We start from the raw sequence: 18,983 nt of genomic DNA, 5'->3' as shown, positions 1-18,983 counted from the left end.
TGTTGCAAATAAGAGTTACTTTTACTTCTCAAGATAAAAATTCACAGTGGTAGATATCACTGAGCAGATTTCACTTTACAAGAGATGCTGATGATGGTAAGAATACATTTGTGTCAGCAAGAATTAGTTTATAATTGTTTTGAGAGGGAAAGTGTGGATAACAGATTCTGGTCCCACAGGAACAATAATAGGATGAAGTATGGGAGGTATTACAGATGGTAATGAGGTGTGAGGTAGGGTTTAGCCTGGGGTAATGTATATATCTTGCTTTCTGAATCAAATTAAATTTCCCCATGCAGTTATCATGCCCTATGCTCACTACAGATATTGTACTTTACTAGAAACAATATCTAAATTAAAATGAACTTTATCATTATAACTTTGGTATAAATTTAGTTTCACAGACAAACTATAGTCATTATTAGGTATTTAATGGATAACAACAAAGCATTCCTTTTGAATAAATAAATAAGAATTGCAATTATCAAAGACATATGCCTCCACAAAAAAAAAAAAAAAACTTGTGCCTTTTTTATTCTTGAAATAGAGCTACTGTTATATATCAGCCTCCTGTCCTTCCCAAACCTCATATGGAATTTTATACACGTATAGAGATGATATCATTCTAGTGGTCAGTCATGACTACATTTCTGCTTTCTGCTTACTATCTTCATCCTTCAAACTAGCAAACAACTAGTTACTATATTAATGTATATCAAGTCACAAGTTCTCTTTTTAAGGGTTACACCTATGTTGGCATGTCTATATCAAAAGTGTAAAAAGAGCGAACGCTCTTTAATTGACAGCAAATACGCAAAGTCCCATAAAGCCAAATGGCCTGAACAGCGATTTTTTTCCAAGGAAAAAATTGCTGGGCCATTCTTGGGACTTTTTTGTTTCCTCCACTGCGGTGCTATCTCAGAGTTCATATATTTAAGTGGGGGGGTGAGGGGCACAGCCCCCGAGTTCAAGGGGTATGGTGGGCGAAGCACCCCACTTTATATTGTGTTTGGAGTTTTATTTTTTTTTTGGAACAGCAATTTTTTTCCCTGGGAAAAAAAATCGCTGTTCTGCATGTTTGACGTTTTGGTATTTTGAGTATTTGGTGTTGATTAAAGAGCGCTCGCTCTTTTTACACTTCGAGCTTCTGATATAGACCCATGTTAGCATGAAGTATTTCAATAGCAAAGAGATTTTAATTTTCTTAGAAGACTTTATTACAAACACACACGCATTTCTGCTAGCTTGAACACCCAGTTCCTTACTGATTTTCCAGAAGAAAATACCTCAGGGCATTCACTATCCTCTTTCCAGATAAATGAAGAATTGATACTAATATGGTGATTCTTCTGGAATTGATATTTTCCTCACAAATTAAATGCCCTCTTCTATTTTTTCACTATTAACTCTTACAACCTAGTGATGCCTTGAGGCATCTTTGCAGTGGCATCCTACTAACACATTTAGGTACATTTTATGCAGTCTGCTCATATATGCATTTATAATTCCAGGACCATGATACATGGCATAGAAAGAGTACATCTTAAAACTTACATAACAGGCAATACAACTACATGACTTTTTTTTCAAAGTGCTGCTAAAGATATATTAATTATTGTTACTATACTATTTATTTATATTGACATCATTTTCATATTTTCTTAAATGGATCAGCAATCAACAAACACAGACAGAAATGCATAACCTTATGGAAAAGCTGACAATCGAACATGCAATATGCTGGTTATCATATGTTTGCAGCTTGAGAGTTTAATGAGATATTTTAAAATTTTACAAAATATCACAGAGTTAATATTTGCTGTGTTTATTATGACTCATAAAATCCAGTTTAAGACCTAGAATCTAATAAATGGTACCAGTACAAAGATTTGTGATGAACAGTTTGCCATTCCTATTTCTTTAGTGACCATTATGACTCTAGAGATATGACCATTTAATTGAAATGTGAGGACATAACTTGATTTTGTCAAAAAGGTCAGGATGCAAGTTCAGTACAAGACTCCAGAACTCCATCAGAGTGAATAAGTTCAAAAAGTGAAAAAGCTGTAGTAAACATTTCTCTGGAAGGTAGCAATTCTTGAGTTCTTTGAAATCATCATATCCCATCCTTATAGCATTTTTACAATAAATTAACATATAGTGCATGTACCTTTGATGTATATATTTAGGCCAGATAAGCTATTTCTCCATAGGCTTCCAAAGATAAATGGTTATTTATTTATTGATTTATTGATTGATATGTTTATTTGTTTGTTTGTTTATTTATTTATTTATTTTTACCTCAGCTTTATATCAGAATTAAAAACTGGAGCTAAGTTCTGTCTTGATCTTTTAAGCCCCTTGCTTACTAAGTTACTTCTGTTTAGTTACACTACAAATGTTTCTGACAGTATATTTTTTTCTAAATTAAAATACCAGATTAGGAATAACTTTGATTTTTTTCAGTTGATATAGGAATGCAATACTAGCTTAATATCTGTGCTCAGATAGTAACCATACATTCAAATATTCAAATATTCCAAACGTTATGTAAGTTAGTTGATACATATATTATTTCTTAATACTTATTCAGCTTTACATCTAAAACAAATGAATGCAACAACATACGCCATTGAAAATAGACTCTAAAATCATTCTGTCTTGGATACATACTGACTTATTCTGTAATAAATCCATCCACCCATATCACAAACTTCTAGAATGGAAAATTGAATTTTTAGATGGATATTACTCTTAATAAATGGAATCAATTATGGTCCCAAGTTAAAATGTTTTAAATAAATGAGAATCAGTGCATACAGGTAAATAAGCAAAACCAACAATTCGTTTCTCAGTGTTTGCATGGCAGGGAAGCAAAATGTTGATGGTTGCATTGCTGGTTGGTGCCATTGTTTGTACTCTTACTTGCAGGAAACAAACTATTTTGAATGTCATACCTACAATAAATGTCAGATTAGACAAAAAGATGTATGTTTTTTCTTCATATGCTTGGCATATTTCAGAGGAACATTGTATATGCATTATTACTAAAAAGATACAACTCACTGGTTGGAATCAAACAATAACAGGATTTCTACTGTAGAACTGGTAGAAATTGTTTTCTTCTTTTGCATACATTATAAAAAGAAATCTGATTATGGGATAGGTGAGTAAGGGTTTAGTTCTATAATGATTTGCTAAGTAACATCTTGTCAAAGCTAAAAACATTAAAATAAAGGAGACAAAGCACTGAACAAAGAAAAAAATTGTGGGGCACTCCCCTGCACTTAAAGTAATAGTCAGTGGGGAGTAACAATCAGCAAGATGCAGTTCACAAGCATTTACCTCAAGAGTTACAACCATGGCCATATTTTATTTGACCTATGATCTGGACATTTGACCTACGATCTGGACATTAAAGGGATGTAAATGTGCAGCAAGCTATTTATCTATTTATTTTTTGGTGTACCTCACTTTAATATCTTATCTTGTTGACATCTATTTTCTAACAGTCTCACATTTTTCTTGAGTTTGTATCATAAATCTATTTATTGTATGCACAGATAATTTTCCTATCATATTTTGGAAAACAATTAACATATAGATATCATAGTCACTGTAGAGCAGAGTGTGTGCTGTACCTTTAAGAAGGATTGCAGTCAGTTGGCATGTACATATAAGTACTGAGCACGTGCATGCAAGAGTGCCATTTTGAGTGAGCAGCCAGAATAAAAGCATGTATGTATGTGTGTAGCAGTTAGTCAGTTAGTTAATTAATTTAAGTTTAATGTTCCTGTCATCCATCATGATGGGTTTATGTGTAATAAACTACTTAAATGGACACCCAAGCCTCATTATCTTATTCAGACACACAAGATGAGCAACATGGTATCAGAATGGAATCCAGAGACAAGACCATGAGTCATGCAGTTAGAAATGGAGAAATATACATCAGTGGATCCTCTGCAGCTCAAACAACCTACAAACAGGTCAGAAATGAATTTCCAAGTACTAAAACTTGCTTAAATGATTTTTTTCTCAAAGAATATAAAACAAAGCATTCAAAAAACTCAAAACAAATTTCTAATTAAATGAAATGCTCAAAACTGCGACATATTGATAACAATATTTAAAATAATTATGAAAATATCTAAAACAATACCTGAATCAAATAAAATGTGCAAAAAAAGGAAAACAATCATATTTTTTGCAATGTATTACTTTTTTGCATTACATGAATCTATTTACAATATCCTAAGTGTGCAAAGTATTGGCAAGTGTGTGCAGTATTACAGATTTTCTGCATGTGAATATTATTACAAGTACCTGGTATGTGTACATGTTTGAACATAATTACAAGGTTCAAGTTTGCACTGTGTTTAAAAGTAATTTGTTGGCATAGCAGAAAGATTTCATAGACCAAACCCACTTGTGTTTGATTCAATATTGCAGAAAATTGGAGAGTATTTGAGCAAAAGTCCAATATTTTCATACAGGCTGCTTTTTCTGAAAAAGATGCACATACAAAGGCATTTATTCTGCTTAATTTAGCTGGTTCAAAGGCCATTAAAAGAGAATGTTCATTTGTGCATGCACCTGCTATATTTGTAGGGGAGGGGGAAAGCCACCATATTGTGGTAGCAGCTGAAATGCGAGAAGACCCTGAGTGCTTAAAACATAAATTTAGAGAAATGTGCAACCCACAAATGAATATTACAATGAAAAGGCACTTATATTACACAATAGATCAAAAGCCTGGTGAAACCTTTGCTGCATATATAACTGACTTTAGAAATAAGGCTAAAACGTGCAGATTTGGTGATCTATGAGATGAGTTGATAAAAGACAGGCTTGTGTGTGGTATTAAAGATGATACAGTGAGAAAGATTTTGCTTCAAGACAGTGATTTAACTTTGAACAAGGCCATAGAGATTTGTCAGATATAGTAGCTCACAGAGAAGCACACAAATATGCTTATAAATGAGAAAAGCATGCTTGCAGTGTCTCCTAGTTCTAATAGGTTCATAGGTAAGTACTAGGCTATCTGACCAAGGGCATTTATAAGCCTAGCCAGAATGAGTTGGCTTTTGCCACCCCCTTAGATTAGTTCCCTGTGCCTCTGTCAAGCAGAGCCATTAGTTCCCTGCACCACTGTCCAGCAGAGCCACTGCAGTGATCCCCGGGGTAAATTTTCTGTTTCCCGTCCGCCCATCAAGGTTTCTCCTGAAGAGTGTTAGTGAAGGGCTCTGCCTGATGTATACTGGAATCCTGTTCCAAAGCATGGGGAGTCTCTGGGACAGGAATCTATCATTCCAGCGTGTCCTATTTATCATTGTGGTGAGGTTTATATCTCTAGAGCGTGTGGCTCTCCGGGATTTGTTTTTTTTAGGTGAAGCATGTCCATCAATTCTGGGTTGGACATGGCCGTGTATGACAGACAGAGATCACCTCTGAGTAAGTGGTATGCAACCAAGTACAGCTGACGTTTCTTGAGTCGGGCTGCATAGGGCATCTGTTTGAGGCCAGTAATCCTCTTGGTGAGGTACTTCTGTGGTCTTTCCAGCTGTTGCAGGTGTCTTGTAAGGTACATCCCAAATGGGGCGTTGTATTCTATGATGGGCCTAATGAGTGATGAGTAGAGAGGCACAATAACCTCTTTTGTTCTAGATGCAAACCCTTTTGTGATTAGGTGGGCCACATCGAAGGACTTTCTAACCATCTTGGCAATATGATTATCAAAGGAGAGATTACTATCTACTTGGGTTCCCAGATCCCTTATTACATTTTCTGTATATAGGGGACTACTACCTATGTGGTAGTTCACGGGTACTTTATGTTTTCCAAAGGGGATGACTATGCACTTTTTGGCTTTTAGCTTGAGGCCATGGTTTTGACACTAGGTATCCGTCTCAGTGAGACCCTTCTCGAGGGTGTCTGTATCAGCCGGAGAATCAATTATGGCCCCTAGTTTGCAGTCGTCTGCGAACTTGGTCAGCCATAGTCCTCTTATGCTTGCCTGTATCTCTGAGAAGTATATACCGAACAGGAAGGGTCATAGAACATGTAGGTTCTATCCATGAGCCAGCTGGCAACCCATCTCCTGATGTAGGGGTTTGTGCTCAAGTTGGTGAACTTGTCATAATACTAGAATGGGGAATGGTGTCAAAAGCCTTTGTGAGGTCTAGGTAGGCTGTGTGAACCTCCTTTCCCTTGTCTAATGCCTTAGTAACTGTCTCAAAGATGTCCACCAGGTTTAGGAGGCATGATCTGCCCTTAACAAAGCCAAACTGGGTAGGGTCCAAGGTTTGGAGGTTCCCAGTGCCTCTGTTAATGAGTTCCATGATGATGCACTCCATAGCCTTGCAGACCAGATTAGTCAGGCCTATAGGTCGATAGTTCCCGGGGTCCATTGTGGATCCACCTTTATGGAGCGGGATAACTGTTGCTGTGTGCCACTCTGTGGGTATATAGCCTGTAGAGAGGCTGAGTTTGAACAGTGTGTCTAGGTGAGGGGTTAGTTCATTTTAGAGCTCTTGTAAGACAGAGCCTGGGACACCGTCCGGTCCCATTGAAGCTGTGTTTTTGGCTTTGGATAGGGCTGTCTGTTTTAACCTGTGTGTTGGTGATTGATGGGGTCCTACATTCTTCTGGTATGGTTATGGGCCCTTTAGGGTGTGAGAGGGGGGTGAAGTTTGCACTGAACCTGTTTGCCAGAATGTTGGCAATATCAGTCGGTTCACTGTATTTTGTGCCATTCTACACTAACTCAGAGCAGATCTGAGAGTTTCCACTTAGGTTCTTGAAATAGCTAAAGAATGCTTTGTGGTTATCTTTGGAGTCCTTTTGAAACTAGCCTTGGATGATTTAATGAGGGATCATAGTTTCTTGCTGATACTGATCAGGGATGTCTTTCCTTCTTGGGATTTTACTCTTTTCTGTACTAGTTTCCTCCTTCTGTTGTATAGTTTTTTATGGCAGGGGTCCATCAGACTGATTTCCTTTTCTTGGAGGAGTGAGTCTTGGTTTTATTTGGGATAGCACGATCCATGCATTCCTGCAGATGCTCATAGAGTGCCTTTATAAAGGTTTCAGCAGCTTGGACAGCATTGTCCTTTAGCATGGGGGCTGTGAACCTTTCCACCTCAGTCTTAAGTAACGTGAAGTTTGCTTTTGAAAAGGTTTTCACAGTGGTTTCCTTGATTGGGGGTGGGGGTGGAATGTAGATATCCAGAGTGATTAGTCTATGGTCTGATCTAACCAGCTAGGGGTTGACCTCCATTGTGGAACACCAGTCGCCCATGTTGGTGATGACCAGGTCCAATATGTTGTTCCCTCTGGTGGGGGTGTTGACTAGTTGATCCAGGGCATTTGAGTTTAGAAATATTAGGAAGCGTTGGGCAAGGGAGTTAGTATTTGAGTTGTTCTCCCAGTTTATATTTGGGTAATTGAAATCACCCAGTATTAGGGTGTTTGGTAGGACCTTCATATTTCCCAGTGTCTCCAGAAATGCAGAATGGGGGTCCTGGGTCATGGTGGGTGATCTGTAGCAAGCTAAAATTTGGATTGCAGTTTTGCCCATTGTTAGTTGCACATGGATGATCTCTGATGCATTGTGCTGTACCACTAACCTGGAGGTGTGGGTATCCTTGATGAATATGGATAAACCCCCGCCTTTTGTGTTTCGGTCCTGGTTCTGTGGCCGAAAGGTATGGTATGAGTTATAGCCTAGTAGTGCTGGGGTGCTCTCAGGAGCCTTAAACCAGGTTTCTGTTACTGCACAGATGTCAATATTCTCCATACTGAGGAGTGCCTAGAGTGCATGCATTTTGAGGTTTAGACTTCTGGCATTGAGTAGCATTACCCTCAGTTTTTGGTTACTTGTGCTATTTATGGTGGTGGGTTTGTCTTTTGAGACTTGCCTAAAAAAGGCACTATGGGGGCGGCAAAAGCCTTGGCCAATATTCGAAAGCCTAAGGGTGACAGGTGCATGCCATCTATTGTGAAGCAATGTGGCTTATCGAGCATGTCATCCCAGGTGGACTGATACTGGATCCCTTTTGAATGACACCAGAAACTTAGCCAAAAAAAAAGCTCCGCTCTCTCACAGGTGAACAGAGAAACTTCCTTCTATCCAAGTAAGGTATGGGCAACACAGAAACTTGTAACACAGCCCTGGATTCAGCAATAACCTAAAAACTGGACTATACTAGTTCAGAAAGGCGAGAAACAAGTATATCTTTTTGTTTTTTTGGGGTTTTTTTCAGAAAATAGAACAGATACAATCAAAATTAGCCCAAAATGGCCAATAAACTACTAACTTCTGGGCTGAAACTACTCCTCCAGGGACAGATAGGCTGCTCAAAGCTCCCCTCTCTCACAGGTGAACAGAGAAACTTCCTTCTATCCAAGAAAGGTATGGGCAACACAGAAACTTGTAACACAGCCCTGGATTCAGCAATAACCTGAAAACTGGACTATACTAGTTCAGAAAGGCAGGAAACAAGTATATGTTGATAGTATGCAGCATGAGGTTAAAAGATACAGGCATAAGGGTGAAGCCACTCCAACAAAACCCAGAGCAACTTCAGTAAGGCCTAGGGCACACTCAGCAAAGCAGTAAGGTGGCTCAGCAAAATCCCAGGTAAACTTCATAGTCAGCTATCATAATTGTGGAGGTAACCATGAACCCAAAAGAGAGAAGTGCTTAGCTTTTGGTCAGCAGTGCCACAAATGTAAAAAGTGGAATAATTTCAAAAGGCTTTGTAAATTAAATGAGGCTCATTGTTTTATTAAACAAGAGCACTCAAAAAGGCAAGGTGATTGATTAGAAAACTGTGACCCTACTTTTTATGTTGATGGTGTGTCTGCGCTTAGTGAAACAGTCAATGCAGTAGATTTGTGGGCAAAGAGTGAAATATTTTGTACTGTTTGGATTAATGGGAGACCTATAGAGCTCAAAGTAGATACTGGTTCAAAGTGCAATGTTATGTCAGCAGAAACATATGCTAAAGTTAAATCTAGAGAACAACTTAATTTGTCAAAGTGTCCAAAGCTTGTTGCTTACGGTGGTGAAGAAATTCAAACCGAAGGCTCAGTAGTGCTTTCATTTTACTCTACTGGGAACAGTTATGACTTGCAGTTTTATGTAGTCAAGAGACATGTGCAGTCATTGTTAGGCCTCAAAGACAGTTTGAAAATGGGAGTGCTTTCATTTAACAAAGAAGTCCACCATGTAAGCATAAAAGAGAACAGCACAACTTTCACCCAAACCATTTTTCCTGACTCTGCTGATATTTTTGAAGACAAACAAGGCAAACTCCCACTTGTGTACTCCCTGAAGTTAGATGTCGATGTCAGCCCAGTCATCAAACAACACAGAAAGCTACAGTAGCTATGCAGAACAGAGTCAAAGCTGAGCTAGACAGCCTAGGAGTAATTTGTCCAGTAGAAGAGCCAACTGAATGGGTATCTTTCATGGTAGTATCTTATAAAAGAAGCTCAGATGATATTAGAATATGTATTGATCCAAGAGATTTGAGCAAAGCACTAAAATGACCTCATCATCCAATGCATACAGTCAAGGAGGTTGCTGCCCTCATGCCAAATGCCACTGTATTTTCTGTCTTTGATGCAAAACATTCAGTCTGGCAAATTTTGCTTGATTGAAAGTCTTCACTTCTAACCACATTCAGTACACCATTTGGAAGGTACAGATTTTTGAGAATTCTATTTGGAATAAATTCTGCCAGTGAAATCTTTCAATGTGCGATGGAGCATATTTTTTTCTGGCCATCCACGTGCTATTATAGTAGATGATATTCCTGTAGGAGGCAATGGTGAAGTCAAACATGATAGAAACCTCAGGAAATTTCTGAAATGAGCTTGTGAAGTCAGTCTTTAACTGAATCCTCATGAATGTAAATTCAGGCTATAAGAAGTTACTTATGTGGGTCATTTGTTTACCAGTTTAGGCTTATGACCAGCTCCTTCCAAGCAAACTGCAATTCTTCAGATGCCAGCTCCAGACAATGCCCAAGTCTTACAACGTTTTCTTGGCATGACCAACTATTTAAGCAAGTTCATTCCAGATATAAGTTAACTTTCAACACTGGTAAGAGAGGTGACATGCAAAGATATATGCTGGCCCTGGTCAGAACAACACATTTGCATGTTCGAAGTTTCATGATTATATTTATGGCCAACCTAGTCAAATCAAAACTGACCACCAACCTTTGGTCACTATTCTGAAAAAGCTAATGTGCACAGCTCCTATGAGATTGCAATGCATGATGCTAAAATACAGTACAATTTCAACCTTATTTACACAAAAGGCAAACTTCTTTATCTTGCTGATACTTTATCCTCATTGCCCAGAAAAAAACAGTGAACAGTATAAGAATGAGAAATCTGATTGTGAATTCATGGAAATGAGAAAATTTTCTTCTACACATCTTGATGAGCTTTGAACTCGTACAGCTTCAGATCCAGTTCTTCAGAAACTCAATGACTTTACCAGGCAAGGATGGCCGTCAAAGCAATCTTGTTTACCCATAGATGTGCAGCAGTATTTTTCTTACAGAGATGAGATTTTGATGAAAGAATATATCATCATGAAAGATCCAAAAGTGATTGTTCCAAAATCTTTGCAACAAGAGTTTATTAAACTCTTGCATCTTGGCCACCCAATAACTGATTATACCAAAAGAAGTGTGAGACATCTAGTATTTTGGCCTTCAATGTCGAGAGATATTGAGAAAGAATGTTCATCTTGTTCTGTTTGTAATAGTGAATTTCAAGCCACTGAGCACAGCCAAGAGTAATTAAAATGAAATAAATCCTTTTAATTTGAGCAAACAAAGCCAAAACCAAGACGGCAAAATAAAACACGGATATTCCGAGCTTTATCAAGTTACAAATCTAATAATAGAGCAGCCATTTAAATAGTATGCACAATCATTAATTAATCAATTAAATCTTAAAACTAAACCTTCGTATAATTTAAGGTAAAATGTTGAAACAAATATATCACCCATTCTTTATAAAAACATGATAAATAGCAGCTTATTAAGGTTGCAAAGTTGTACTGTCAAATCTGATCGTGTAATGAATTTGAAAACACTGCATAAAATAAGAAATACAATAATAAAATAGTGTAAAAATGCAACTAAGAGTACCGGTGGTACAAAAAACTTTTTTGAATATATTTCTTTTAACCCTCTAAAAATGAGACACTTGAGATGAAACAAATGTCCTAATGATAGAATAAATTGTATGCAATGCTTAAGGTGTAACCTTAAGAGTTTTTATAATCTTGCTCTTCTCAGTTTCAGGACTGGTTTGATACTAATGGTGTCATTTAACCCAGGTGGTTTCCCAGCATCTAGCCTGAGCTGCCAGACCAGCTCTCTGTATTCAAGGGTGGATTCCCAGTCTCCACCTCTACCATCAGGAACAACCTGCTCTAGAATAATAAATTTAAAATTCCAATTGGAACAAGTGAGTGAGTGTTTAAACAAGGCATTTGATTCTTTCTTTTTTGATATTTCATAAAAGTTTTCGTAAAGCCTTTTTCTCATTTCTCTTTCCATTTTGCCTACATAGAAGCTTGCACAGGACGTGCAAAAGGCTAGGTAAACCACCCCTTTTGAGCTGCATGAAAAATGAGCATAGGATTTAATTTTTATTTTCCTAAATGGAATGTATAAGCCTGCATCATCCATCATGGCATGGCACTTTGCAGAACTGGAAGAATTTCAATTTCAAAGAAATTCTTCCGGTTAAGCCTAAATTTATTAAAAAAAGGGGTACTAATTTTAAAGAGATGTTTGAAAATCTAGTAAAAGGCAGGCACCTACACTTAACCGGAAGAATTTCAATTTCAAAGAAATTCTTCTGGTTAAGCCTAAATTTATTAAAAACAGGGGTACTAATTTTACAGCCAAACTGGAGGCCGAGCTCTCTAAACCCAAGACTGGCACAGTCAGTCAGGAGGAAAAGGTAACCACTCGCAGCACACAACCAGTCTCACATAGACCAACCATATCAATAAACAAGACACATAACTCACAAAAACATACTTGGAGGCTCTAAATAAAAATCTGCCAAAGCAGCAGAGACCTCCAAAGCAGACATCCAAGCAACCGCTACCCCACAACAATTTTCACGTATCACATACTTCACAAAGTCAGTGTGCCACATAGTCGCAACCCTTAAGGCTAAATAACACACCAAATACACTACTAATAGGAGACTCTATTGTCAGGCACATTGATGTCCCGCTTACCTGACTGAACAAGGAGAAGGTCACTGTAAGCTGCCTGTCGGGTGCCAGGATCCACCCTTGCTTAATCTCAGAAACATTACTAGCAATAATTTACTTGGTTCACCTGCTCAGAGACTTATGTCGAGACAAACCAGAACCACGCTACCAATTATTAAGAATTTGTTGGTTCCAAGTGCTAAAAGCCTAACTCCTAAAGAAATGTTTGTCCCAAAAGTTCTACTACGACAAAACCAGCAAACCTCTGAATCCATTAAAAGAAGGAGATAATGAGGATGCAGACAGCAAAAGGATTTGATTGAATTGGACTTGTGAAACATTTGTGTGAAGAACTGAGATTGTACATTGTGGAAAAGCAGGGAATGGAATTTAGGTGGAATCGGAAGCATTAATTACCGATGTCCGAACCAGTGTGTTACAGCACCTTGCCTGTAATGGAGACTCTAATTTTCAGAGTGATTGATACAATGTTCCTGTTCCAGAGTACATTTCACCATCTGTTCCTGTTCTTGAAAGTATCCTTAAAAATACTGAAGTAGAATATTCTCCATTGGCTGTCCTGTTGCTAAACCCAGTTCTAACTATTGCATTGCATGGTCAGGTCATATCTCAAGACCTAGTCCTAGATACATAGCAACCTGGACATGATTGTTTTGTTTATATATGTCTATATAATTTGCATGCCTATTCAATTGTCATTGTCATTATGACTCAGCACAGCTCCACATGGTGTCCTGCAGAGTGCTACAAACAGCAAAGAGATGAAAGAGAGACTTTAAACAGATTAAATATTTTTTCTCTGCCTTTCTACCTGTGACTGCATTTTCTCACCAAAAAGCAAGCTTCTAGATATTCTAAGATTTCAAAAGATTTGTTTTTGCATTTTTACTGTTTTGCACTTCTATAAGTCGTTTTTGTGTTGTTTAACTGTTGTAGGCTACACACTCAAGTGTGCTAGCCTGTTTAAAGCATTTACAGTGTTTCTTGTTAAGTTAATGTTGTTCTGTTGAAAAAAAATAAAATAAAAATTCTTGTTTCCCACCTTTTTTGAACTAGAGTAGTCCAGATTTCAGGTTTTGCTGAATTTTGGGGTGTGGTATAAGTTCCTGCGTTGCCCATATCCTTACTTGGATAGTAGGAAGCATCTCTGTTCACCAGTGAGAGTGGGGAGCTTTGAGCAGCCTATCTGTCACTGAAGGAGTGATCTCAGCCCAGCAACTAGTAGCTCATTGGCCGTTTTGGACTAATTCTTATCTCTTTCAAGATTCCTGCCTTAAAACCCGCATTTGGGCAGTTTTGCATGATTTTGCATACTGCCAGCATCGCTCAACGTCCCACAGCACCGTTTAAGCAGTTTTAAACTATTCCCGGCTCCACAAAGTCTGCTCTTCAGTTTTTCAGTTAGAACTAGTCTATCTCTTAAAGTAAGCACTCAACCTTCCTTTTACAGCCAAGCACTTGCTCAGATTTCTCAGTAAGGACTAACAAACTAAAGCACTACACCTCCTTATACTATCTAGAAGTACAAGGCTCCCCATTCGTCCCTTCCAGACAATCAATAAATCAGTTCTTTAAACTATCCAGGCATGTCCAAAGAACAGTTTCAGGTATACTCTCCAGTCCAGCTGGTGAATCTGGGAATCTTAAGGCAATTGCAATTGCTTTATGTAGACAGACAACCCTCTCCTCCTTCTAACAAACTCAGATGTATGTGAGAGATGCAGCTATACAGCCAAACTGGAGGCCGAGCTCTCTAAACCCAAGACTGGCACAGTCAGTCAGGAGAAAAAGGTAACCACTGGCAGCACACAACCAGTCTCACATAGACCAACCATATCAATAAACAAGACACATAACCTCACAAAAACATACTCAGAGGCTCTAAATAAAAATCTGCCAAAGCAGCAGAGACCTCCAAAGCAGACATCCAAGCAATCGCTACCCCACAACAATTTTCACGTATCACATACTTCACAAAGTCAGTGTGCCACATAGTCGCAACCCTTAAGGCTAAATAACACACCAAATACACTACTAATAGGAGACTCTATTGTCAGGCACATTGATGTCCCGCTCACCTGACTGAACAAGGAGAAGGTCACTGTAAGCTGCCTGTCGGGTGCCAGGATCCACCACATAACCCAAGCACTCAGGTCACTCCATAGCAGGTACAAATATGACTCTGCCATTGTCCATGTTGGTGTGAATGACCTGAGATGTACCTCCCTGGACTACATGAAAAGAGACATAGAGGAGCTCTCTGATCATGTAGTCCAGGCTGGTATGACCCTGACCCTGAGTATCATCTTACCCTCACCAAGAATGATGCCACAGTACAAAGACAAAATGAGCAATTTTAACAATTGGCTAAGCTATTGGTGTCATTCAAAGGGGATCCAGTGTCTGTCAGCCTGGGATGACATGCTCGACAAGCCACGTTGCTTCGCTAGGGATGGCTTGCACCTGGCACCCTTAGGCTTTTGAATACTGGCTAAGGCTCTTGCCAACCCCATAGTGCCTTTTTTAGGCAAAGCTCAAAAGACAAACCCACCTCCATAGACATTACAAGAAATAAAAAACTAAGGGTAATGCTACTCAACGCCAGAAGTCTAAACCTCAAGATGCACACACTCGAGGCACTCCTCAGTATGGAGAAAATCGATATCTGTGCAGTAACAGAAACCTGGTTCAGGGCTCCAGAGAGCACCCCAGCACTACCAGGGTATAACTCATACCATATTTTCCAGCTCCAGAACTCAGACTGAATTACTAAAAGTGGGGGAGTATCTATTTTCATCAAGGATACCCACACCTCCAGGTTAGTGGCACTGCACAAGGCATCAGAGACCATCCATGTGCAACTAACAGTGGGCAAAAATGTTTTTCAGTTTGTAGCCTGCTACAGATCACCCACCTTGTCTCAAGACCCCCACTCGGCATTCCTGAGAACATTGGAGAATATGAAGGTCTCACCAAACACTATGATATTGGGGGATTTCAACTACCCAAACATTGACTGGGAAAACTACTCAAGTCCCCACTCCTATGCCCAAAGGTTCCTGGAGTTTATAAACTCAAACGCCATGGAACAAATGGACACCACTCCTACAAGAGGGGAAAACATACTGGACCTGGTCATCACCAACATGGGGACTCAATGTTCCACACCAGAGGTAAACCCCTCGCTGGTAAGATCAGACCATAAACTAATCACAATGGACATTCACATCCCGACCCCACCCCCAGCCAAGGAAACCACTGTGAAAAACTTCTCAAAAGCAAACTTCACACTTCTCAAGACCGAGGTAGAAAGCTTCAAAGCCCCCGGGCAAATGGAAAATGCTACCCAAACCACAGAATCCTTTACAAATGCATTCTATGAGCACCTACAGGAATGCATAGATCGAGCCATCCCAAGTAAAACCAAGACTCACTCCTCCAAAAACAGGAGACCAGTCTGGTGGACCCCAGCCATAAATAAGCTATACAACAGAAGGAGGAAATTATTACATGATAGGGCAAAATCCCAAAAAGGGAAGGCATCCCTGATCAGTATTAGCAAGAAACTTCAATCCCTCATTAAATCATCAAAGGATAGCTTCAAAAGAAAAATCGCCAAAGACTCTAAAGATAATCACAAGGCTTTCTTTAGCTATGTCAAGAATCTGGGTGGCAACTCTCAGATCTGCTCTGAGCTGGTGCATAATGTCATAAAATACACTGAACCCACTGACATTGCCAACATCCTGGCGGACAGGTTCAGTGCAAACTTTACCCCCCCTTCCCCCCCAAAAGGGCCTATGTCTATCCCAGAAGAATGCAGTCTCCCAGACATCACAAACACACAGGTGAAAGCAGCCATCTCCAAAGTAAAAAACACAGCATCAGTGGGACCGGATGGTATCCCTGACTGGTCTTACATGAGCTCCAAAAAGAACTAACCCCTCACATACATTCACAGTTCCAACTTAGCCTTACTACAGGTTATGTACCCAAAGAATGGCATACAGCAACAGTTATCCCACTCCACAAAGGTGGCACCACAATGAATCCCGGGAACTATTGCCCTATAAGCCTGACTAGCCTGGTCTGCAAGGCTATGGAGAGCATCATCATGGATCTCATAAACAAAGACATTGGGAACCTCCAGACTCTGGACCCTACCCAATTATTGTTAAAGGCAAAGCTTGCCTCTTAAATCTGGTTGACTTCTTTGATACAGTTTCCAAAGCCATAGATGAGGGAAATGTGGTCCACACAGCCTATCTGGACCTCGCGAAGGCCTTCGACACAATACCCCACTCTGGCATCATAAATAAGCTTACCAGCTTAAATATCAACCCATATGTTACGAGATGGGTTGCAAACTGGCTCAGGGATAGAACTCACATGGTCAGAGTTGGGAGCGCCATGTCCGACTCCAAACCGGTTACAAGTGGCGTCCCATAGGGCTCAGTCCTGGGACCTCTGTTGTTCGGTATATACTTCTCTGAGGTACAAGCAAGCACAGGAGAACTGCGGCTGACCAAGTTCGCAGATGAATGCAAACTGGGAGCCATAATCGACTCTCCAGCTGACACAAGCATCCTCCAAAAGGGTCTTATGGAGATGGATACCTGGTGTCAGAACCATGGCCTCAAGCTAAATGCCAAAAAGTGCATAGTCATCCCCTTTGTGAAAAACAAAGTGCCCACAAACTACCACATAGGAGGTAATCCACTAAGTACAGAAGATGTAATTAGGGATCTGGGTACACAATTAGATAGTAACCTCTCCTTTGATAATCACGTTGCCAAAGTGATTAGAAGAACCTTCTATATAGCTCACCTAATCACAAAAGGGTTCACATCTAGATCAAGAGAGGTCATTGTGCCCCTCTACTCATCACTCATCAGGCCCATAATTGAGTACAATGCCCCATTTTGGATGTACCTTACCCGACACCTGCAACAGCTGGAGAGACCGCAAAAGTACCTCACCAAGAGGATTGTGGGCCTCAAACAGATGCCCTATGCAGCTCGACTAATGAAACTCCAGCTCTACTCATTTGCTTACCACCTACTCAGAGGCGATCTCTGCCTGACGTACAAGGCCATGTCTGACCCAGAATTAATAGACATGCTCCACCTCAAGAAAACCAAATCCAGTAGAGCTACACGTTCCAGGGATTTATACCTTAGCACAACAATAAATAGGACATGCTGGAGGGATAGATTCATATTCCAGGCTTCCCTTGCTCTGGAATAGATTCCCAGTCCATTTTAGGCAGAGCCCCTCACTGACCCTCTTCAAGAGAAATCTTGATGAGTGGATGAGAAATCGTAAATTTACTCCTGGGATCACTTCTAGTGCCCTGCTGGACAGAGGCCCAGCAATCTAATCTAAAAGTGAGGCGAAAATCAACACATTCTGGCTAGGATTATAAATGCCTTAGGGCAGATAGCCTAGTACCTGCCTATGAACCTATGAACCTATGAGACAGATTAGTGAAAGAGAGAAGATGTAGATCAAAGTGTGTGATGTACTTTTAAGAAGCATTCCAGTCAGTGGACACGTGCATATAAGTACTGAGCATGTGGAAGCAAGAGTGCCATTTTGAATGAGCAGCCAGAGTGAAAGCATGTATGTGTGTAGAAGTCAGACAGTTACTGAGTTTGTTTAAGTTTAATGTTCCTGTCATCCATCCTGATGTATTTGTGTGTAATAAACTACTTAAACGAACACCCAAGACTCATTGCTTTATTCAGATACACAAGACGAGTAACAGTAACCTCAGCAGGACTGTATTGGACACTTGACAATAGTTTCAGCATAGTTGAGTAAAAATAATCTTATGGACCATAGTGACAGATACTGATGAGCAGTCTAGAATAACAGTGATGGAAGTTTACTTTGGATCATTTAACATGAGGAGAATGGGGAACAGTTGATTACAGTCATTTACTGCAATGACATTTCAGACATCCATAATACAACATATCTTGCATAATCACTATTGTATTTATTAAAATATTTATTAATTTATTTATTTATTGACTTTTGTCTGATTGGGCACGAGTCCCATTTCAAAGGTAATACATTTTCTCTATCGAGAACATTTTTATAGTAACTTGTGTTTAGCCTCCTGGTTCTGATTTACTAGTCTAATATCTCAGCAAAACAAAACAGGTTGAATAATCTATTTATTACACTGGAACCATGGCAATTTTACTTTTTGTTATTAAGAAGTGAGATGCAATTTTATGGCTATAAAGTAGGTTCTTTCTTGTCTTTCTAAATTACAGATCTATATGTTGCTTTGATTAAGTGAACCACACTGTTTTAGAAGCGCACCGTTCATTGCTTTTGGGTTACTAATTCAGCATGGATTGAATCTTGCAGGAAGACCTCAGGAAGACCTCAACTTGAAACCAACAAGGGTAGCGTACACCTATTTTAAAACTTCTAAAATGGCTGATGGTTGATCCTCAGATATATTTTTCTTTCTGCTGTTATTGTCAATTTTAATGTGAGCAATGGATAGAAAAATACAAATTATCAGCTCCTACTAAGACTGCTTAGCCATCTTGGTCATAACACAAGATGACAGTACTGCTTTATGCAAGCTCTTATAGTAACTCCATTTATATAATTTTCACTTTTTGGCTTATAAAGTTGTTAATTCCATATCATACTTTGAAGAAAATATATTCCTTGTTTGAAT

Source organism: Protopterus annectens, chromosome 5.part0 (assembly GCF_019279795.1).
Source record: "Protopterus annectens isolate FY-2018-M chromosome 5.part0, PAN1.0, whole genome shotgun sequence".
In the NCBI taxonomy this organism is placed as follows: domain Eukaryota; kingdom Metazoa; phylum Chordata; order Ceratodontiformes; family Protopteridae; genus Protopterus; species Protopterus annectens.
The sequence above is the reverse complement of the archived record's forward strand: the minus strand, read 5'-3'. Positions refer to the sequence as shown.